The sequence below is a fragment of the Panthera pardus genome, unplaced genomic scaffold (assembly GCF_024362965.1).
Source record: "Panthera pardus isolate Hobbes unplaced genomic scaffold, ASM2436296v1 HiC_scaffold_12, whole genome shotgun sequence".
NCBI classification, from domain to species: Eukaryota; Metazoa; Chordata; class Mammalia; order Carnivora; family Felidae; genus Panthera; species Panthera pardus.
In genome coordinates, this window is record NW_026526677.1 from 28,936,204 (window position 1) to 28,948,658 (window position 12,455).

Consider the following 12,455-nt stretch of genomic DNA (forward strand, 5'->3'; position numbering starts at 1 on the left):
TTAGTCCATGTGGGCTTGCTATAACAGAATACCATAGACTCAGTGGCTTATAAACAACAGAGATTTCACACAGTTCTGGAGGCTAGGATATCAAGGCACTTGATTTGGTGTCCGGTGAGAGCCCATTTCCTGGTTCAGAGGGTCATTTATTAGCTGTGTCTTCACATGGTGGGAGGGGTAAGAAGCTTTCTGCAGCCTCTTTTTATAAAGTCACTAATCCCATTAGGTTCTGCCTTCAGGACCTGATCACCTCCCAAATGCCCCACCTCCAAATACCATCAGAGTGGGGATGAGGTCTCCACATGAATTTGGGGAGACACAAACATTAAGTCAGTAGCAGCACTGCAGGAGGATGTCTGGTTCAGGATGACAAATAGCCCAACGTTAGTCGAAGGCACGCAGCATAACCCACCTACTTTTTTATCATCAGGATGTGCTCAAGGGCCTATACGGTGGGAAGTAATGCCTTTCGAATAATTTTATTTAAACAAATCCACGAATTAAGGCACGGTTTGTTTGGAAGCCAAACTTTGTAGCCTACACTCAACAAAAAAAGAATGTTTAACACTGTTGAGAATTTTGAGGGAGGCCTCCAGATGGAAGAAACAAGCATCATTTCAGAAATGTCAAATAAAGGGCCAAATCTATTAATTCTCAAGCCTCAATGAGCAGAAATCTCACAAGACAAGCTTGTTAAAATGCAGATTCCTGGGCCTCATCATTCTTAATCTAACTGGTCAGTTATAACGTAGGCCCTAAATACTGAATCTGTAGTGAGGATCTCTGGAAATCTGATCCAGGTAGTCCCTGGACCACGATTTGACAAATCGGCTTTAGATAATGTTTCGCCAGGAATTACTAGGGTTGCTTGAATCTGAAAACATCTCTAGAATTCTCTTGTTAGCTGTCACAGGATCTCGGGGGGGGGGGGGGGGCGCGGTGAGGCTGAGAAAACTTTTCCCCATCAAACAGGGCATCAAGGCCAGAAGGCACGCTGGTGGTCCAGTTTGGAGTGGTTTTCATGGAGCTGAGTGTGCGGGCAAACGTTTGGGAAGTTAGGCCTTCTAACCGTCTGACCGACTGTTTCCTGGGGTTACTGAAAATTCATGCAACCCCTTTAGACAGCAAAGCTGTCGGGCTGGAAGCTACACAGAGCCTCGGAAAGGGCTTTTAAAAACAGTAATTAGAGAAAAGGAAAAAACAAGTCGGCTTGCCCTTTGGTCCCAGGAAGAGGAAATGGCCGCTCAAAATTTGGAACCATAGTTTTGGGAGTCCCTGTTCTCTGCCCCTTAACTGCTTGTAACCTAATAACGCTCCCCTTTCTTTCTTTCTTTTAGGCCCGCGGTCTCTACTTTGAGTAGCTCTAGAGTCTGATTAAGGCGCCCACACTCGGATCTCTGACCCGCACAAATAGCCGACCGCCCACCCCCTCACGGGCTGGGCCGGGAGTCGGGGTTCAGGCCGAGAGGGGTGAAAGTCTCCCAGGACTTTCACTGCGCGCTTGAGTCCTCGCCGGACCAGTCCCGACGGCGGGTCGAAGGTCGCGGGCTGAGAGGCCCGCGCCGCGCAGCCCCGAGTCTCCCGACCTCAGCTCAGAATCCGGGCGCCGGGCTGCCGCGTGCTTGGCGGGCGCACTGAGCGTTCGGGCCGCCGCGCCCCGCGCCCCGCGCCTGGCCCACCCGCTCCCTGGAGACGCGAGCGCCATCGGCCGCCCACGGTAAGCGCCAGGTGCCCCGCGGACGTTCCGGAAGCCGGCGGCGAGCGAGCTCTGCGGCTCCTCCGGCTCCTCCGCGCTCCCGGCTTTCAAGCTCAGCTCCGAGGCGGCTTCGCGGCTGCGCTTCCGCGCCTTCTCTTCCGCCGCAGGGCGAGCTGTGGTTCGAAGGCTTCCCCAGCGCGCGGACCACACTCCTGGGGCCGGGGCGCAGCGTCCCCCGACCCCGGCCTCACTTTTTGCCCTTACACACTTGGCCCTGGCACAGACAGGCTGCGTGTCTTCCTTGACAGTACGCCCCGTTTGCCCGGCCAGGACGAGCTGCCCGCTTTCTCTTTGCTCAGCTCACGAATCCCTTCTAGAAAACACACCGGAAGGGGGAGTTTTGGGCCAAGCGATGCCTTTTCTGTCCAGAACGCCCGCCTCCTGCACACCTGGTTTTAATAAGAGCCTAGGGAGAAATATGGCTAGGGGCCCGAAGGATCCCCAAGAAATTCCGTCCACAGAGAGAAAGAAGGGTGCACATGGGTTGCACGTGAGCAGACGCACTCAACTGTTAACAAGGGTTTGTGAATACCTCGTGCACTTTTCAACTCTATTTGTAGTTGGGAGAGGATGTAAGTGGTAGTGATGTTGGAAATGGGATATTAACAGCAGTAAAAACCACATTTATTAACACTGAAGACAAGAAGATTGCACAGTTATGCACAATGTATTCTTTTCTTCCCAGTTTTAATAACAAAACAGGAATTTTGAAAAACAACCGCCACCCCTTCCTGTACTCCCACCGACTTAATCCATGCGCACACGTATTTTTTTTTTTTTACATAGTTGCAATTAGGGGTACATGGCATTCTTACTTCAAATTCTGGAACAAGGGAGGTAGATTACATCCCGACAGAACGGATGTCTTCATTAGTTCTAGGAGAAAGATCTTTCAGTGCACGAGCTGGAAGTTAAAGATTGTATCATGCTTTCAACCTATATTACAAAAGTTTAAAGGATAGACATGAAAGGCTTTTTAAAAAGATCCTTGTGAGACACATAAATGTAAATATATATTCACACACATTCTTTTTGCGTCTTCATTTAAAGCCAGGGACAATTTTTTTTTCCAACATAGTTCTTTGATCTTTATACTCTTAAGGAAATAACTACCCTGTACTAGAATTTTGAAAGCACTAGTTTTTCATCATTTTTTTAACCCCCTAATGAGTATTTAATCAGAGGCCTCAGGGTCTTGCACTTCTGTTCTGTCTGCCTGGAATGCTTTTCCCTTGCCTTTGCTTTGCTAGCTCCTCCTTATTTAGATCTTAGCTCATATCCATTTACGTGCCCACCCACATGCTTGGACAAGGATATTTTGTGTTTTTCAAAGCACTAACCAGGATCTGAAATTATTAATTGATTATTCCTGGCCCCTCACCTCGGTAATGTAGGGGACATTGCTGTTTTACTTGCTGTTCTATCCCAGAGCCATATCCCCCACTCCCAGAGTCTGCCAGGACTGGTATTTAGTGACTAAATTTACTGAAAACCCAATCTTTGTAGTATAGTGTAGCCTTGGGAGCACTTGCTGAAATGTGACCCTGGAGGAAACATCTTTAGTCTCCTGTTCCCCACCCCTTTTTCCCCTTGGTGACTTGGGTGCAGCTGCTTTCTGATCTGCTGGCCCTTCTTGGGGCCCCACCCAGGCCAGCCCCAGGAAGTGGGCCCTGGAGGCAGATGGGGCCTCAGGCAGTTTTTCTGGGGCTGGATTTTGGACTAGAGAGTGGCTGGGATTCTCCCCCAGAGGCCTGGGACTGCTGGCCGCACAACCCCCCTGACCCTTTAGCACTTCCCAGTGCTTGGCTGTACGCATGAGGCTCCAAGGTTCGTGGTGGGAGAGGCTCATGAAAGATGCTCTGTTATTGTTGGACTCCAGGCACAGGGAATAATTAGGGGGGTGACATGCGCTAAAGCAGAGGTCTTTCCTTGTGGGCTGGGCTACAAGGCTGCAACGGGCCTGCTTGCTGGCAAAGGCCGTGGATTCCTGCAGATTCCTACGTGGTTCACTTCTCAGAGGAAGCCTTGATGAGGAAGAGGCTGGGAGTGGGGGCAGAAAGTTCGGAATTTCCCGTGGTTCCTTGGGGATTGATTGTTGCAGAGAACCACCGGGCCAACACCAAGGTGAAGTGGCTGGGCCTGCTTGCCTTTCCTCAAGGCCCCATGCGGCTCCCAGGGGCTTACAGGCTGCCTAGCGAGGGCCTGCATGTTGAATGGGCAGAGCCGGAACCCGCAGCTGTGGGAGGAACCAATGTTCTGGGAACTGTCGGGTGCCAGAGCGAGAAGCTTCTTAAGTTCCTCAGTGCTGAGCATGGTGCCTGGCACGTGGTGGGTATTTAGTAAGTGTTCGTTCAAGTACGAAGGATGAGAATGCCCTTAGCGCTGTGTTTCAAGCCTGAGTGTGTCCAAGAATGTAGACTCTGGAGGCTCACTGCCTGGGTTCAAATCCTGGCAGCTCCACTTATAAACTGTGAGCACACTATCATACTTCCCTGTGCCACACTCCGCATCTGCAGGATGCAGATAATAATGTTCTCCACTTCATGGGGTTGTTGGGAGGTTGAGATGTGGATGTTTTGGAAAGTACATAGAACAGAACCTGGTGCATAGTCATAGGGTTAGTGCTAAACAAAAATTAAAGATAAAATATGGAGAAGGTAACAGTTCCTTCATGGGGAATGGACAAGGAATGGAATCAGGGAGGGGCATATAAATTGTAATTGTCATTTTCTTAACCTGGGTGGGTACATAGGTTTTGTTATACTGCTATTCTTTATACTTTACACATATAAATGCTTTAATAACTGTTCAGTATATAAAACATTAAAAATTCAGTGTATCCTGTACTGCATTTTAACACACTGAAGACTATTGTAGCATTAATTTGTACAACCTATCTTACTCTTGAACAACCTTATGAGGGAAGAACTATATTATTTCCAGTTTGTAGATCTGAGGCTGAATAACTTGCTTAAGGTCTGCACCGTTAAAAATTTTTTTTTAAATATTTATTTCTGTTTTTGAGAGAGAGAGAGAGAGCACAAGTAGGAGAGGGAGAGAGAGGGGTAGGTACAGGATCCAAAGCAGGCTCCGGGCTCTGAGCCATCAGCATAGAGCCCAATGTGGGCCTCAAACCCATGAACCGTGAGATCATGACCTGAGCTGAAGTCAGATGCTTAACTGACAGAGCCACCCAGGTGCCCCAAGTCTGCACTGTTAAATAGGAAAGCCAGGATTTAAATCGAGTCTGGGTTCTTAGTTCCTGTGTATGGCTTTCTTAACATGTCACAGATATAGCAGGTTGTATCAGAGCTTTAAAAAAATGGAATTCATTACTCTGCCTATGTCCACTCACATAAAATTGCACACTGAGGCTTAGCTGTCAGAATTTTCAGAGTCATGTGAAACCAGAAATAAGCTGGATACAGAAATAGCTGACTGCAAATGGCCGCTCCTGACCCTCTACTTAAAATTTTATATTCATTGAAACAGCCTCCTATTCTCATAGTTCACTTAATAATAAGAAATGTTATACATTTTAATTTAAAATAAATGTATACAAAATGAGATGTCACTTATATGTGCTTTACTCTGTATATAGAACACATATAAAATCTTTATAAAACATATATTGGGATTCCATCTAAGATTTCATTAGGGGGAGCCTGGGTGGCTCAGTCGGTTAAGCGTCCGACTTCGGCTCAGGTCACGATCTCGCGGTCCGTGGGTTCGAGCCCCGCGTCAGGCTCTGGGCTGATAGCTCAGAGCCTGGAGCCTGCTTCCGATTCTGTGTCTCCTGCTCTCTCTGACCCTCCCCTGTTCATGCTCTCTCTCTGTCTCAAAAATAAATAAACTTAAAAAAATTTTTTTCTTAAAGATTTCATTAGAAAAAAGGTCTGGGATGCAAGAAAGAAAAAAAGAAAATTGACTATCACTGGCTTAAGGGTATAACTGAGGTTTAGGAATTTGATGGTGTGTGTTAAATTGTTATTCAACATTTTTTAAATGCTTTTATGTATGAAGCATTGTGTTATGCACTTAGGAAAACTAAGAGATGATAGAACAGTTTGATATTCAAAGTTGTTTGTAGTCCTTCAATATGTAATACATTAATATATAGTTGACTTTTGAACTATAGGGGTTTGAACTGTGTGGGTTCACATATATGTGGATATTTTTCGGTAAATATAATACAGAACTGTAAATGTATTTTCCCTTCTTTAATAATGTTTTCTCTCTACTTGCCTTACTGTAAGAACATAATATATAATATATACATATATATATATATATATATAACATAACATACAAAATATGTGTTCATTGACAAAATCTGGTGTTTGTATGTTATCAGTAAAGCTTACATGGAATTTTGACTTCACAGGCTGGAACCCCTAATTCCTGTATTGCTCAAGGGTCAACTGTACTATTGACCATTTTGGAACTTATGATACTATACCAAGCTGAGTGTATTATGAACTATGAGATTCCTATAATCAAGGTGTTTGGGAGAATTCAAGGAAAATATCAATGATTTCACAAAGTCTCAGCATTTGAGCTGAACTTCAAAGTTGGAAAAGACAAGGGGGAAAGGAGGGAGGCTCAAACCTGATTGAGGATGAACAAATGGCAGTGGAGGGAGGCAGGGTGTGATAGCAAAGCTTGAGGTCCATTCAGGGAATGGAAAATAGTTGACTATAGTGATAGGTTCTCTGTAGTGGGGATGCCTATAGGAGGGCAGGTTGAAAGAATTTCACATGCCAGACTAAGGGGTAGGTAATGGGGAGCCACCGAAGGTTTCTAAGCATAGTTGTGATAGGCTTAGTACTGTGATCTGGAACATTCTTCTGATACTTGCTGTTAAGAGGAAAGAAAACAGAGATATGAAGACCAGGGAGTAGGCTATTGGGATAGTCATAAGGATTTAAACTAGTATGATGGCAGGGGACAAGGAAAAAAAGGGTGATGGAAGAGGTATGGCTGGAGCTAAATTTATAGTTTGATGACTGATGGAATGTGTGGACAGAAGGAGAGGTAAAAAAGACTAACCATTTGAGATTGGATGCCACTTACAAAATGGAGAAGTCAAGAGGGGGAGGAGCTAGGCATATTTTAAAAATGATGAATGGGTGAAGATCTGAGGAATTCAAATTTCTATTCTATAGGACTTCTCTGAGCCTTTAGAGAGAATGTATCATACGGCATTTCCCAGGTTGTCCACAGAAACCCCCTCTCCTTCTCCCTAAACTTCAAGTAAGAAGCAAGCCTAGTGCCTTGGACCTTTAACAACCCTAGTCCTACATTACAGCAAGGAAACATCATCCAGGAAGGACACTGTGCTCTGGAACCCAGGTGAGTTTGCATTTGCCTATCTCTTCAAGCAGTTTTTGTAGGTCCTATTTCATCATGCCTCTAATTTATAGCATAGGGAAAGTGTATTATAAGCTTTGAAGGAAACACGAGTGAGAATTTCACACTCCTGCCTGTAAGGTTGGGAAATCGTGGGGAAATTTTGAATTTTCTTGGGAATACTTCGCTCTTCCTTCTGAAGGCTTGGAGGAGGTGGAAGCTCTTTTCTGTTACTGGTGCTCTGCCACAGCTCTTGCTTGTACATGGTTTCCTTTGGAACAGGTCTTTGGGTTTTGAGGCATCATGTAGGCGTTTTATACCGGATCATCCGAATTGACTCATGTCGAGGTCTGCTGCAAGCTGTTCCAAGTGACATTGAAGGACATGATTCCAGTTAAATCAAAGACTTCCCTTCCTGGAAAGTCATCGCTGTGATTAAAAAATAATGAAATTATATACATAATGTAAAATTAGCATTTCAGCTTTTAAGTATACAATTCAGTGACATGCAGCATGTTCACATTATTGAGCAGCTATTACCACCATCCATCTCCAGAACTTTTCCAACTCCCCAAACTGAAACCCCATACTCACTAAACAGTGACTCCATATTCCTCACTCCCCACCCACCCCTGGTGCCCACCATTCTATTTTTTCTTTATGAATTTGACTACTCTAGGGGCCTCATGTAAGTGGAATCATACACTTTTATGTGGCTAGCTTACTTCACTTAGCATAATGTCTTCAAAATTCATCTACACTGTAGCATGGGTCAGAATTTCTTTTACTTTTAAGGCTAAATAATACGCCATTGTATGGACAGACTGTATTTTTTTATCCATTTATGTGCCTATGGACCTTTGTGTTGTTTCCACTTCTCTGTGATCTTGATTCAGTTCTTAAAGTAGTCCCTGCATGGGATTGCCATACAAGTTGGAGATGCCTTTCAAGTTTGTTTTAGTTATGTTTGAGTTGATAATAGAAAATGACAAACCATCTCACTAAATCAAGATGTGAAATTGAGTTCATTAAACTTTAGAGAAAAAAATACTCTCTAACCCAGACTTCAAGTGGATTTGGATAGCAACAGTTCTGTACTTTACTGGGGGGCTTGGCTTGGTCCCAGGAGCCCACCAGGGATGGACGGGCGCTAACTCTGCAGTTGAGAGATAAGTATTGGGGCTTTGCTGTGCTTTCCTACATCCTTGCAAAGCCTAAAGCTTTCGGGGTGGGGGGTGGGGGGGGGGAGCAGGGAGTAGTAGGTTGGCTTGAGATCCAGGCCTAGACACCATGGTCAAGAATTCAGCTGTTGCCCAGGAACATGCTGCTTTGGAGGCCGCTATTGGTTCTTAGTTTTGAGTAGGGGCAACACTAGCAGAGGACTTTGGTGCAATGTGGAGACAAGGGAGAGACCACCAGAGTCCAGAGCTCAGCCCAGCTTCCCACACCACCCTTTCTCCTTCCCTGAGGACTTAGATTTAGAGAAAACAAAATAGTTTTGACTGAGTTATTAGGTTGGAATAATTTCAAGTCTAGTTTAATGAGTTTCTCTTCCTCTGCCAGCCTTATAGGGAATCAGTTTTATCTTTTGAATTTACTGGTTCCCGCATTGTATGCCTTGATGCCTTGGGGTGCTGCAGTAAACTTGCAGGGTGCCATGAGATATATTAAGTTTTTAAGGGAAACACAACTGTACTTGACATTTGTGGGATGCCCTAGAACTACTTGCTCGAGCTGTTCATAGTTTTAACATGAGATTGTGCTACGTTCCTTCCAATGGTGTCATATCTTTGTGAAGCTGGGTTTTTGGTGCAGCTGTGATAAAAACTGAGTGCCTAATGAAAATCAGGGTAGAGTAGGAGATGGGAGCAGCAGTTTCCAATCTGATTCCAAGGTGTCAGAAGTCACACAGTGCCCAATAGGTGTACACCATCCATTAAGAAGTAATTGTGACCATTTAAGAAAGAAAATCTGCTCTTTCTTCAATTTACGTGTGTTATTCTTTCAAATGGCCACTCAATTGTTAGGACATAAATACTTAGTAAATTGTTTGGATTTTAACACTTATTAAATGGAACTGTTAAGTATTTCTTTCATCCAAGGGGTGCCATAAAAAATTACTGAGACGCTAAGGGCACCATGTACCACGAGAGTTTGGGATTCTTTGCTGTAATTTATCAGAAAATTCCCGAAGTATTTACTTTTAAATATGTCAAGTATGGGACTGGAGATGAGGTAACAAGAGAAATAAAATAAACACTTTGCTTTGAGATTTCCTAAAGTAAATGGCTTTATTTATGTATTTTTGATTATAAAATTAATATGTATTATCGGTTATTTTAAAAATCCAGAAAGATACAGAATAGAAAATAAGACCTCCATATTCCCATTCTCTGTTCCCCTCCCACCCCAGAGATAACAGCTATTAACATTTTGGTGAGTATTCTTCCTGACTTTTATTTCTCTCACATATATTTAAGATTAGATGTTATATAAAAATTGGATCATATATATTCTATTTTGCTTATTGCTTTTTAAAATTCACTATATCATAGCTATCTTTCCCTGTCAACATGAATAGATTTGTAATCATACTTAATGCGTATATATTTACTTTAAACAGATTTACAAATAGACTTTCAAGAGAAAAAAGCCTCTCAATTCTAAAACCTAATTTATTACTGACTGGTAACTCAACTGACTGGTTGAGTAGCTCAACCATGCCCCCTTGTGGCATGATACGATATTTAACATTTTTCTTTGAAGAGTTGTGTGTAGGCCTTGTATTCTGACATGGAAGATACAAAGGTGAATGAAATAAGATCTGTTTTAGAAGCTCACAGTCCATAAGAGGAGATGAAATGTATAATTAAGTAACTATGGGAGGACATAAAAAGTAATTAGGTATATCATAGGAGAGCTACATTTAAAACCCCCTTAGGAGCAAGGGGTTAGTCCATCTGTGAAGATTAAAGACTTCATGGCACACGATGGCAGCAGCAACAACAATAATAACGGAAAACATTTATTGAGTTTTTAAGCCAGGCATTGCTCTTTGCACTTTTTATAGCAAAGATGGAATTTCTCTCTTTTAGGCTTTACACATGGGAAAGATTTCAACTCAGAGAGGTTATAAGGAGATGGAATGGGGCAGGGGATAGTACACTATGTGGGGAGCCGCAGGAACAAATGCAGGAGAGTCTGTACAGAGAGGACTGGGCCTTGCAGATTGCCTGGAGTGAAGTGGGAAACAACATTGAAAAGAGGCTAGTGCCTTGAATCCCAGGCTAAGGAATGTGACCTTAATTCTGTTGACAGGCATTGGTAACCAATGATTCAAGAGTTTTGATCAGGAGAGTAATTTTATCAGAGGGGGGCTTTTAGAAGATTCACTTTTTCAGCAGCGTGAAAGATGAGAGGCTCATGGTGGAGTGGCCAGCCAAGAGGCTACTGCAATAGTCCAGGCAAGATACAGTGCCACTCTAGAGAGGTGCGGCAGCAAATGGAAAGGAGAAATGAAAACCTTAGTTAGGAAGGCAGCAATGAGAGGATCTCTTTCTTGAATTTCACAGGTTTATTAGTGATATAAAGCCACGGTAACTTTCGTGAACTCTGAATGGAGGTCTTCCTACCCAATGGTTCATACATGAGCTAAATAGATTGATTTACCAGTGTTTGATGACTCATTTCCTCCCTTTCCTCCAAGAAACTTGTTATTTTAGGGACACCGGCTAGAACATTATTCAGCATCTCATCTGGTAATTTTGACAGGGCCCAGGTCCTCTGGCAGGGCATACCATTCCTAGCCATTATCTAAATTTGTGATGGTGGCATGGTATTTCGAGAATGGTTTCTTCCAGTGAATATTAAAACAGAGGGAATTTGCTGAAGCAGAGCAAACAAGGGCTGTATTAGACCTGAGGAGCTGATTCTAAGGATGGGAGATAACTGGAATTGCATGATCAAGGGACTGCAGTGCAACTGCTTTGTGGCCAATTAAAAAGATGAGACAATTGGGGAGCCTGGGTGGCTCAGTCGGTTAAGCGTCCAACTCTTGGTTTTGGCTCAAGCCATGATCTCATGGTTTGTGGGTTCAAGCACTGCATGGGGTTCAGGCACAGAGCCTGCTTGGGATTCTCTCCCTCCTGCTCTCTGTGTCCCTCCGCACTCACTTTCTCTTTTTCTCAAAATAAATAAACTTCAAAAAAATATGAGAGAATTAAATTAGATGATGGGAGTTTAGCTTGTCTTCCAAAATAATCTATTTTATTTTATTTATAAATGTTTATCAAAGAAATCCAGCCTTTAATATTATAAGCACCTAGTTCAGTGATTCTCAAACAAGGTCACCCATTCATTGGTGAGCCATCAGGATCTTCTTGGTAGGCTCAAGCCCATCCCATAAATGTATAGGGTGTTATAATAAAAAGTAAGGTACATCAGCTCACATTTATCTCTAATAAAGCTAATAATAAATGATTCAGATATCTTCCTCCCAGTTCTTGGTTATCACCAGCTTTCCCCTGCCTATGTGGGAGTGTCCCTACATAGTCTGAGGGTCACTGATGTGGAAAGAAGTGATTATATTGATTGCTCTTTGTGCATTTCCCCAGTAACTAGTGAACTTCTCTGAACTTCATGGGTCCTCTGAAATACTGTTCCTTGGGAACCTATCTTGAATTATGTCACATTTTAAGGATAAGTAAGTTGAGTGAGGGAAAGTTATGTCAGGTGTTTCTATGGTATCCAGGACCTAGAATTCAAAAAGATTTACATGGCTTTTCTCTCTGAATGTTAGAGGTTATGCTTTTGCTCGTGGCAAAGAGCTTTGACTGAATATACCATATAACATAACATAATGCAGTTCTTAAATTTGTGGATCACTAATTAACATGCTTGAGCTATTTCAAACTTTGCTGGAGTCATAATTCAAAACTGATTTGTCAACAGTATATAGCAGTATCATATTTCAGACCCTATCAGATTATAGTTATGCACTTTATCACTTTTTAACCATTTAAATTACATTCCTGTTAATAGGATCTATGTTTTAACATCAACAGGCAGATTGGTGGATTGCATGGTTCGTGTCTAGTTGAGTTTTTATGGCTAATTGGGCACATATGTACTAAACTAACTCCTCTATTTAGAAGTGAGGGATTTTACTAAAAATGAGCATATTTTTATTACAGGCAGTTTAGTTTCATCTGCTTAAGTAGTTTTAAAACATGAACCATTTTTCAGTACAACTGTGTCTTAATGTGTTAACTGTATTTTTTAAATGCAGATTTCTTTCACTAGCTTAATGGGAATTCATAGAAATCATAGCCTTTTAATTAAAGCCAATCTG

General features: G+C 42.9%; 1 long non-coding RNA gene across 3 annotated transcripts in view; it reads left to right on the forward strand.

Annotated features, from left to right (window-relative positions):
• The first annotated feature begins 1,511 nt into the window (after nt 1–1,511).
• Nucleotides 1,512–12,455, forward strand: part of LOC128776161 (uncharacterized) — a 132,243-nt gene continuing 121,299 nt past the window's right edge. For 2 of the 3 annotated variants that reach the window (XR_008421166.1, XR_008421168.1), the window contains exons 1-2: nt 1,512–1,717; nt 6,922–7,108. This is a non-coding gene — a long non-coding RNA (uncharacterized LOC128776161). The remainder of the gene's footprint in view (nt 1,718–6,921; nt 7,109–12,455) is intronic. The other variant, XR_008421167.1, reaches the window with a different exon arrangement.